This window comes from Microtus oregoni, unplaced genomic scaffold, assembly GCF_018167655.1.
Source record: "Microtus oregoni isolate MIOR12 unplaced genomic scaffold, Mior012 000003F_ref0000135, whole genome shotgun sequence".
Lineage (NCBI taxonomy): Eukaryota > Metazoa > Chordata > Mammalia > Rodentia > Cricetidae > Microtus > Microtus oregoni.
Genome location: NW_024543062.1, coordinates 42,556,179 through 42,567,883, shown reverse-complemented (window position 1 = coordinate 42,567,883; position 11,705 = coordinate 42,556,179). Strand labels below are relative to the sequence as shown.

The 11,705-nt window shown below is 38.0% G+C and overlaps 1 pseudogene; it reads left to right on the top strand.

Annotated features, from left to right (window-relative positions):
* The first annotated feature begins 3,299 nt into the window (after positions 1 to 3,299).
* On the top strand, positions 3,300 to 4,954 carry LOC121446508 (annotated as a pseudogene).
* Positions 4,955 to 11,705: the final 6,751 nt, after the last annotated feature.

Here is an 11,705-nt window from a genome sequence, read left to right as displayed (position 1 = left end):
TAACTGAAACATGTCAACCCAATATATAGATCATGTGTCTAAATAACCTAGAACAGTGAAACTTAGAGTTGCACTATTTAGGTAGCTTCCTCTTGCAGCCACTGACAGGAGAATAATGACTCCTTATTGGGTTTTAAGAGTAACAGTATGTGTTCTTTGGTAAAGTTACCATATAATATAAGCAAGCCCCAAATTAAGTGTTTTCTTTTATGTGAGAGTTGACTTGGTCATGGTGAAGATTCACAATGATAAAGCAGTAACTAAGATAGGTGGAATGGCAATTCCACACAACTTAAAATATAGGTTTTCAAAGAATAATCTGTAAACCTGATATAGTCTGTGTCCAGTTTATAAATAAAGTTTTATTGGAACAACCACACCAGTGGAATTTCAGAGTCAGAACAGAGCTCACAAAGCCCAAATTCTCTCCCATTTCTCCTCTGTCAGAAAGTGTTTGATAAAACCTGTTTCAGAACATTAGAATAGTTCACCAGCCAGTCTGCATACAAGATCCTCTGGGCATGTCTCTCCACCACCACCATCATCACCCATTTGATCCTGTAATCTAAATGTCCTACTCTATATCCCCAACCCCACTCATGCCCCCAAACATCAATAGCTCCTGGTGTCCTCTGTCATGATGTAAACACTGCTTCCATTAATGACACAAAGTGCAGCTCCTTGAGACACAGATTCTACCTGCTCTGATTGGACCAAGAGTGGCTCCTAGAGACACAGACACTACCTGTTCTGATTGCACAATTGTGGTTCCTAGTGACACAGACACCACATGCAATGATGGCACAAAGAATCATCTTGGAGGTACAGGCACTTCCTACATCAATTGCAAGAAAACCAACAGACATCATATGCACTGACTGGAGGAAAAGATGGATAGACACCAGTTCAAGAATACACTCAACAACATAAAGAGCAATATGACACCACCAGAACCTAGTGGTTCTGTTGGAAACAGTGAACCATCAGATCCTGAATTTCTTGTAAACACCTTGTTTCTCCTGCTCTGAGTGCTTAAAGCTGCTCTGAGCATGAGACCCTCAGGAGTTCCCAATGTCAGGGGAATGGTTTCTGGTGCATTTGGCTGGGGTGTGGCTATCCCTATATAAGCTGTCCCTGGACACAATAAAGGGGGCATTCTTGGGGCATTTTGGCATCTAGGATGAACTGTGTCTCTGTCTCTGTGCTTTGTGTGTTTCAATCTCCAGCCTTTTGCCCGATTCATGAACTGTATGGTGGAACATAGAGTGCAGACGGGCGTCCTGCTCCACATGGTTCTACAGCAGCAAGAAAGGAACAGTTCAATGCAGAAGAAGAAAAAAAAGACCTTAAAAATAAGTTCATGAAGATGATATAATCCCTTAAAGAGGAAATAAAAAATTCCCTTAATTAAATTGAGGAAAAGACAAACAAAATTGGAAGAAATTAATGAATTTCTTAAAGAAAGTCAAGAAAAAACAATCAAACAAGTGAAGGAAATAGTTTCAGACTTCAAAATTAAAATAGAAGCAAAAAAGAAAATGCAAACTGAGGGAATTCTGGAAATGGAAATCTGGGTAAATGAAACAGGAATTATAGAGGTAAGCATCATCAACAGAATACGAGAAATTGAAGATAGAATCTCAGATGTTGAAGATATGATACAGGGAATAGATTCATCAGTCAAAGAAAATGTTAAATCCAAAAAATTCTTAATACAAAATATTTAGAAATATGGGACAACATAAAATTACTAAACTTGAGAATAATAAAGATGAGATTGCAACTCAATGACAGAGAAAATATATTCAAAGTATAAAGCTTACAGGTTACAAAAAAAGACTATACCCCCAAAAAAGATCCCATGTTGGCATGCAAATGAATTTCACAGTAGTCTAAAGTGGATTGGACACACAGAAAGAATAGTGATCTGCAGACCTCTGAATGCACTGGAAACTGGAACTGAATCCAGGAATCAATAGGCCTTCACAAGATTTTTGTCTGCATTTGTAGTACATGAGACCATGCACAAAGTGGTCTGGTATCTTAAAGGCTATTGACTCAATGAGTTCCCATAGTACCTCCCCCTTTTGTCTAAGTAAGAGAGTTCTAAGCCTAATACAAAACTATATACAATAAGAACAAATATTAAGTATAGTCCAGAGAAAAGAAGAGGCAAAAACATACATAAAAATTAGAATTACAAAAAGCATGAACAATATCAGACAAGACATATATGCCAAATATTTCAATAGTTATCCTATCCTAAGGAGTCTAAGACATGTCAAAAATGGGTTTGTTAAGTCATGAGAGGAAAGTAACTATGGCTATCTAGTCTTCAACCCATTCAAAGATCTGAGAAGAGAAATAATACTACTTGAGTTAACAGGAAGTGCAATCTAGCAACATGCTAAAGGTACAAGAAATGTCAAAGACAACCAGCTATGTGGGCAATCACCCAAAATCTCATTTGCAGCACTGGGACAATCAACTTTGGCTAAGGCCTAGAGTAACTTTTTCAGAGATAAGAAAAATTTGAAGACCATTTTACCCTGTGTTGGCATAGTTTGGCAGTCTTTTTACTTGTACCCTGATTGTCGAGTCTGAACACTGCATTTTGCCAGTGGTTGAGGCAAGGGCAGTTCTTTGACCAAAAACCAGTTTTGCCAAGAAGAAAACAAGATCCAAGTGGAGCGTCTTTGGTGTCCAACATTCTCTCAGTAATAGATTGGTGTTTTCAGGAGCAATCATGTCTCATATCAACAGAACCCTGTTATTTAAATGTCATATTCTGCAGTCCTTTGAACTATTTGAAGATTACCTATGCATGCAGAATATAATCTCTATGCATCTAAAGAACCTGACTAGTCTAACTATAAGTATGACAAACATTGATATCTATTGACCTATAATTTTTAATGCCCATATAACTTAAAGACTAAGATCAAACAATCTTTTAAAAAGTGTGTAGCAAATGAGTACAACAACCTCAAAATGTATAAGTATCTTGATCAGAGGTAGAAATGTATAGTGCAATATGATAAATATAGCTTACAATTACATCATAATATAAAATATCTTAAGCAGAGGTAGAAACATGTGTATATATGCACATATACAATATGATAAAATAACTTTGCATAGGTGTGTGAAATAGGAGCATATTCAATATAATATGATATACATATTCAATATAATATAATATACATAATTTGAATTTGTATCAATATATAAAAATCTATACTAATGGCCAGTCGTCCGGAGGCTGTGGCTGCAGAGGATCTCACCAAAAAGCCGCCAGGATGCTGTCCGTGCACATCACCGCGGCCGTGGCCCGTGCCCTCCCTCGACGGGCAGGACTGGGCTCCAAAAATGCTTTGGGGTCATCCTTCATTGGTGCAAGAAATCTCCATGCCTCCAACACCGACTTCAGAAGACTGGCACTTCTGAGATGTCCTCCATTCTTGAAGAACAGATTCTTGGAGCTGATACTTCTGTTGATCTTGAAGAGACTGGGCATGTCTTAAGCATTGCCCAAGTACATGGACTGAGGACTGTTCAAGTAGAGGAAATGGTAAAATTTTCCTCAGGCTTAAAGGGTATGTCCCTGAACTTGCAACCTGACAATGTTGGAGTTGTCTTGTTTGGAAATGATAAGCTAATTAAAGAAGGTGACGTTGTGAAGAGAACGGGAGCCAGTGTGGATGTTCCAGTTGGTGAGGAACTGTTGGGTCGTGTAGTTGATGCCCTTGGTAATGCCATTGATGGAAAAGGTCCAGTTGGTTCCAAGACCCATAAACGAGTGGGCCTGAAAGCCCCTGGAATCATTCCCCGAATCTCCGTGCGGGAACCAATGCAGACTGGCATTAAGGCTGTGGATAGTCTGGTGCCGATTGGTCGTGGTCAGCGTCAACTGATTATTGGTGACAGACAGACTGGGGTTTTTAAAACGTCAATTGCTATCGACGCAATCATCAACCAGAAACGTTTCAATGATGGGACTGATGAAAAGAAGAAGCTGTACTGTATCTACGTTGCTATTGGTCAGAAACGGTCCACTGTTGCCCAGTTGGTGAAGAGACTGACAAATGCAGATGCCATGAAGTACACCATTGTGGTGTCAGCTACTTCTGATGCTGCCCCGCTTCAGTATCTGGCTCCGTACTCTGGCTGCTCCATGGGAGAGTATTTTAGAGATAATAGCAAGCATGCTTTGATCATCTACGACGATTTATCCAACAGGCCGTTGCCTACTGCCAGATGTCTCTGTTACTGTGCCGACCCCCTGGCCGTGAAGCCTATCCTGGTGATGTGTTCTACCTCCACTCTCGGCTGCTGGAGAGAGCAGCCAAGATGAACGATTCTTTTGGTGGTGGCTCTCTGACGGCCCTGCCAGTCATAGAAACCCAGGCTGGTGATGTCTCTGCTTACATTCCAATGAATAAACGTTATTTCCATCACTGACGGACAGTTCTTCTTGGAAACAGAATTGTTCTATAAAGGCATCCGCCCTGCCATTAACATGGGTTTGTCTGTGTCCCATGTCGGATTTGCTGCCCAGACCAGGGCCATGAAGCAGGTGGCAGGTACCATGAAGCTGGAATTGGCTCAGTATCGGGAGGTTGCTGCTTTTGCCCAATTTGGTTTTGATCTTGATGCTGCCACTCAGCAGCTCCTGAGTCCTGGTGTGCATCTGACCCAGTTGTTAAAGCAAGGACAGTACTCTCCCGTGGCTATTGAAGAACAGGTGGCTGTTATCTATGCAGGCGTGAGGGGCTATCTTGATAAACTGGAGCCCAGTAAGATCACAAAGTTTGAGAATGCTTTCTTGTCTCTTGTTATCAGCCAGCATCAGTCCCTCTTGGGCAATATCAGGTCTGATGGGGAAATCTCAGAACAATCAGAGGCAAAGCTGAAAGAGATTGTAACAAACTTCTTGGCTGGGTTTGAACCATAAAGCCTCATGAATCCATGTCAGACACTGCTTTGGTTTTGTCATTTATTCTTGTAAAATCCATTTGTAAAGGACTGCTCTCATACTCCTGATATACAGAAATCACATAAATAAAAGTTCTGTATTGTGTGCTAAAAAAAAAACTATACTAATGTAATACTAAATAATAGTTCACAAGCAATAATCCAATCTACCTATTATCCCATCCTATCCAATTCCCCCTTTTTTATCAAAAGAGATCCATCACCTTTTTAATCAAAAAAGATTATTTCATTTCAACCCCCAAATATATACATACCACTTATAACCAATCCCTAATAGATGTCCCTAACCCTGAGGACAAACTTTGTTGGGAGTGGAGATATTGTTTACTAGAATTACTTTCAGCTGTCATCGAGCAATGTTATTTCTATAAGAGTCTATAAAAACTAAAATGATGATTAAGTTTCAAGATTACTGTCTGGTATAATTGTAGATAGCCTTTAACTAGTTGGTTGGGTTTCACTGAAGTTCTTATGTGAAGTTCTTGCCAGAATGTTGTAAGAAGGTACACCATGTCAGCTAGCCAAGTTGGAATCATCTTGAACAGTTTGCAATCCAAAACTAAACTTAAAGTGGCACTATCAACATGATGTCATACCAACCAGGTGGAATCATTGTTGTGGGGCCCCATCTTCCTAGAAACTTCTCTAACATGACAGGCCTGTTTGCTGGGGTTTCTGTCCTGGCCAGACCATGGAAGAAGCAAGATGTGACCTACCCTACCAAAAAGTGTACTGGGAAAAAAAAGTGGTGCAGGAGAATTGTCTATATTCTGTCAATTATGTTTTAAATAAACACTGATTGGCCAATAGCTAGGAAGGAAGCATAGGCCAGAAAACCAGACTGGAAGTAGATGCAGAGCAAGGAGAACAGGAGTATTCTGGGAAGAAGGAAGCTCTTTGCGCAGTCCTGCCCAGACCATGGAAGAAACAAGTTGTGACCTACCCCACTGAAAAAGGTACCAAGCTGACTTATAAAATATTGGCACAGGGTGAGGCTATTTAACATTCCCTGTTGGAGAATCCTTTAATGAAATCTCTTTGTAGGCTGACAATTATTTTAAGTAGATGCTATGAAGACAAATTTTTCTCTCTCTTTTTCTTCTGAAGGTATAATGAAGAAACAATCTTTTAAATCAATAACTATAAGAGGCCATCCTTTCAGCAATAGGGAAGGCAAAGGAATTCCAGATTGTAGAGGGCCCATTGGTTGAATCACCTTACTAACAGCTCTTAGATCTGTCATCATTCTCCATTTTCCATATTTCTTTTTCACCCAGAATTCCAAAGGCTGGTTGATTCTTCAATATGATGAGCATCTAGTTGCTCCTGTACCATCTCTTCTAAAACTCGCAGTTTCTCTTTTGTTAAAGGCCATTGTTTAACCCATATTTGTTCCTTAATTAATCATTTTAAAAGTAGGGACATTGGTACCTCTGAAGGTTTGCTGGTTGTTTTGCATTTTTGTACAGCTTGAAAGGTTGGTGACTGTTTTTTAAAGTACCTTAAAATGTCCTTCCCAGAAATATGAGTTGGTTTATAATCTGTTTTGAGACTACAGGCATGTTAATCTGGGTATTCCATTGCTGCAACAGATCACAGTCCTGTAGATTCACTGCTATATTAGCCACATATGACCTTAGACTTTCTCTCTGTCCTTCTGGCCCTATTTATTCAACCCATCTCATGTTTTGTTTTACTTGAGATAGGATTCTAATTCCTAGGAATTGAACATCTGCCTCCTAAAGAGGCCAATTTGGATGTCAAGATTCTGGAGTAATAATAGTCACATCTGCACCCATGTCCAGTAATCCTTCAGTTACATTGTTATTTATTTGTACTCTCAGCTTTGGTCTTTGATCATTTATAGAAGTCTGCCAAATATGTGTTTCCTGTTTTCTATTGGAATTTTTAATTCCTTCTCAATGTTTACTCTATTATCCAGAGCAGCATAGCTTTTTACAACAGATACTGTATTTTTAAATTTTCCTCAAGAGGCATGTCCTCCACAATGAATGGGAATGACTTGACCACATTTGATCTGGGGGCCTGTGAGAGGCCCCTTAAGAAATTTCCTGATGGTAATGTTTGCCTTGTTTGTCTTTTGTTGATCTATATTCACTGGTCCAATTTTGACCTTTGCAGCATCTTGTATATAATTCAGAAGATTAAGACATTCTATTTTTGTCATTCCAAGAAAAAAATATTTCTAGGTATGTCTTGTCTATGGTACCTTCTCAGATGCCCTATTTTACCACAATTAAAACATTTGGTATTTTGATATTTCCTCACACCTTTGGAAATTGCTTCTCCTATCATAACCTCAGTATTATAGTCAAATGATTCAACATTGACTGCATGAAGATTTATCTGTTTGTGCTGATCTGAACTTTAAAGTCCCAAATATCTCTTTTACATTCTAAGTTGGCATTTTCATAAGTCAGAGATTCAATAATACTCGTCTAGCTTCTGCATCTGTTACCCTTACTTGTATAATTTTAGATAATCTTTGTAAAAAGCAACTAAATGAGTTCTCTTGGCCTTTGTATGATCTTAGTATATGATCCAACTTTCTTCCTAGTTATTGAATCCTGTCTCAAGCATTTAAGGATATTGTATGGCATAGGAACAAGATGTGTTCATTAGAAATAGCTTGTCTCTGTGAATCAATGTAACAGCCCTCACCAAGTATTTGATCTTGGGAAGCCTCAAATTCTTTGACCTTCCCTTGCTGTTCTAAGGCTTTAGCCTCCCATTTCCAATAGTACTGAAGATGTGACCCATCTTCAGTAACTGTTGAGACAATTTGAAACCAGTCATGTGAAATAACCTTATTGCTTTAAGCCCATGTCTTTACCATCATCCTAACAATTGGTGAATGCAAGCCATAAAATACTGCTGCTTGCTTAATTTCTTTTACATGTTTCATACCTATAGGTTTCCATTTACATGCGTTGTATCTGTTTGGGTACAGATTTGCTGGCTTGTCAGAGGTAGTGACAGGATAAGTAGGTAAAACTCTTGGTAAGTCATCTCTGACTCTGAGAGGTACTAGAGATATGAAGTCCTTTGTTTGTACCTCCTTTCCTTACTTATCAGTTGTGACATTTTCCTCAGTCAATTCAAATCCTTTCATCGGTGTCTTTTGGAAAGTCCAAATTTCTTTACTTGTGAATATTTCTAATGATTTCATTGAATTAAATAATTTCTAGTTCTCATTCTGCACTTGTGATTCCAAGGTACTAGTTTTTTCCATTAATGATAACATCTCATCCTTGGACATTATTTGGATCGTGTGCAGATTGCCTTCCTGGAGAAATACTCTATCTGCAAACTTATTGTAACTTTTTAACAGATTTTGTTTATCAATTTCAAGAGTATGACTTCCTTCAGATAATCTCTCTATACCATTTTGTAAAGTTTTATAAACCCATTGACAGGGATTGAATTCTGTCTGTCAAATTAAAGTTATACTTTTTAATGGCATTAATCTTTTCAGGTAAATTCTGAGACCGTAAAGACTGTATCATTTCTAAAAGTGTCTCATTCTTGGCTCTGTTATCAAACCATTTCTTTAAGGATATAATATAAAGAACAATGCTAAGACCCATGATCACAAAAATGTATGTACTAGAGATCTCATATAATCTATACAGAATTCCATTCATAGTAGAAACAAAAAGGTTGCTAAATTTCTGGATGGTTATATTGTCTGCAATTATCTTGAGGTTTATTTATAAATTTTAAATTTATTTATTTATTGATCAAATGAACTTACCTCCATTACAATTTTTCAGAAAATTGTTGTAGGTGTAATAATCTTTATTGGCCAGCAAGTAATTGTGATTGTAGGTGCAGGGTAAAAAGATGTGACCATTGGTGTAGTGAACAGTCCCATTGTGGTTCTGTGGTGGTGGCAGCTTAAATACTAACAAGTATATTAACAAATTAAGAACAATCAAATCTGTTTCTTATAAGGAGATTACAGGCAATTGTGAGCCACAAGGTTACTGGTTGGGGCATGGGCTAAGCATTCATGGATCTGGGAATGCAAGTCATGACGGGGAAATTCACAGAGTGGTTGACCTGAATTTGTTGGAGCCCAGGGACACTAGACTGACAGCTGGGTGGCCTGCGTGGGACCTAACTAAGATGTCTGCATATGGGCCAAAGCTTTGTGACCTGGTTGGTTTGTGGAACACCTGGCAGTGGAACCAGAATCCACCCCTGGTTCATGAACTGTCTTTTTGAAGCCCACTCCATATGGTGGGATGCCTTGCTCAACCTTAAGGCAGGTGCTAGGAGTTTGGTCATGCCTCAAGTGAATGTGCTAAGAGTTGTTGACTCCCCATAAGAGGCCTTACCCTTTCTGAGGAGTGGATGGGGGTGTATTGGGAGTAGGTGGTAGGGAGCAGGGGAAGGAGACAGAGGGGGAACTGTGGTTGGTATATAAAATAAATAAAAAATTGAGAAAACAAGAATATTAGAATAAAATGCTTTTTGGTATTACAGAGAAAAGAAAAAGACAAACCTCTGCTATCTTTGTCACATTTACAGTTGTAACATTTTCCCTATAGCAGTTTTTCTTATACTTTTGGGGCTGATGCCTAGAGAAAAACATCCGTTTGGTGCCTTGGATTGGGAAGTGAATGTTTCAAGGACAAACAAATGAATGAATAAATAACGTGTTTGGCAGTGAAATGATAACAGAGGGAGAAGAATGAAAATAACAAAGTTTCTACCAATAAAACAAGGTGCGTTATCTTTTTCTTGGAGGATTGACTGAGCAAAGATAGACTTCATGAAACTAGATAGCCAGCACAAAACTTAAGGGACCATTAAAATCTGAACTCAGAATGAATGAAGTTCTAAGGAGTTTTTTTTTTTAAATAAAAATAAATAAACAAATTCTCAATATACAAAATATTCTTACATTTTAAACAAAATGAAATCAATGTCACTGGTTATTTTTCTTATTCCAAGGCTCCAAACATGCTGTTGTGCAGTTCTAACTCCATCTGGTCTTTAATAAATGAGGCAGCCAACAGGTTCTGATCAGAGATCTTGAAGAGATGAGCAGTAATATACTCAGACCAATTGTTACACAGGTCTTCAGGTATTGTAGACAGCAGAGCTCCGGATCAATCCTCATCACCTCTCCATTTATCATACACTATTTCTGAAAACTGTGGAAAGGAGAGGAGTGACATGAAGATGTCCAGGTTGTAGGTCCCTACTCCTTCTTAAACGTAAATATCTCAACAGCCTGTTAGAAACACAATAAAATTCAGAAGTTAGGGCAAATACTTTCATTTTAAAAATTAAATTTGATTTAAAAAATTGGGTCAGGTAGTGGTGGCAAACACCTTTATTCCCAGTACTCTGGAGGCAGAGGCAGGTGAATCTCTATGATTTCAAGGTCAGCCTGGTCTACAAAGTGAGTTCCAGGACAGTCAGGACTTTTACACAGAGAAACCCTTTCTTGAAAAAAGAAGTTCAGGGTCTTTGGGGAATATTCTGTAGATATATATCAAACACATTTGATATATAATCTCATTTAATTTTGATGTTTCTCTATTTTTTCCAAGATGACACATCTATTGGAGAATGTATGGTATTAAAATTATTTATTAGTGAGCCTGATTTAATGTGTTTTTAAATATAGCAGCACATTTTTTATGAAATTTGTTGAATACATGGTTAAAATAGTAATATATCTACGTTGACTATTCATTCCCTTGATTAGATAGAACTGTTCCTTTTTTTCTCTTCTGATTAATTTTACTTGGAAATCAAGTCTGTCAGTTATAAAGATAGCAATATTATTTTCAGGCTTCGTGGTCCCATTTGATTAGTGTACTTTTGTATACCCTTTTACTCTAAATCAGTGCTTATCTTTAAAGCTAAGTTTCTTGCCAACAACAGATAGACAGAGTTCATTTTTTGATCTGTTCCATCAACCTTTTGTGTCTTCTGAGTGGAGTTGAGATCATTAATCTTTAAAGCCATTTTTTTAAATGTGTATATTAGAGATCATTTTGTTGCTGATTTTTGGTATTATGTTCCCAGTAGTGCTACAGGTTAGTAATTATAGCTTCATATTTCTAACTATAGCCTTTTGTCTATGCTCATTATTCTCTTCAGTCTGAAATACTGCTTCCTGTATTTGATTTCGGTTTGGTTTGTTGTCTAAAATATTTTTAACCTATTTATGCCATGCTGGATGTGTTATTGTAGTTTGGTAATTGTGGTATTTTAGAACTTGGAATGTAGTGTCCCAGGGTCTTTTTGCTTTTAAATTTTCCTTTGGAAAATCTGATATTATTCTGATGGGCTTCCCTTTATATGTGACTTGCATGTTTTCTCTTGCAACGTTCAATAAACTTTCTTTGTTATGTATACTTAGTGCTTAAACTTCCTTATCCCAGATTTCCTTTTCTCCTCTCACCTGCTGTCAGAGGAGCAGCAGATGACAAAACGTGTCAGAACAACAGGAGGTAAATCCCTGATGGATGAATTTCAGATAAGGGCCGGAGAGCACACACTCCAGAATGTCTTTTGCTTCTGCTATGCCTTTGCATGTTTGCCACTGCCATCTTTTTCAGGTATCTAGCATGGTATGAATGGGTGTGGGGAGAGTTCCACTGCCTGTAATGTAGTGTGTTTATCTCATAGTAACATCCTGTTCTAATGGGAATTTTGACCTGTGGATT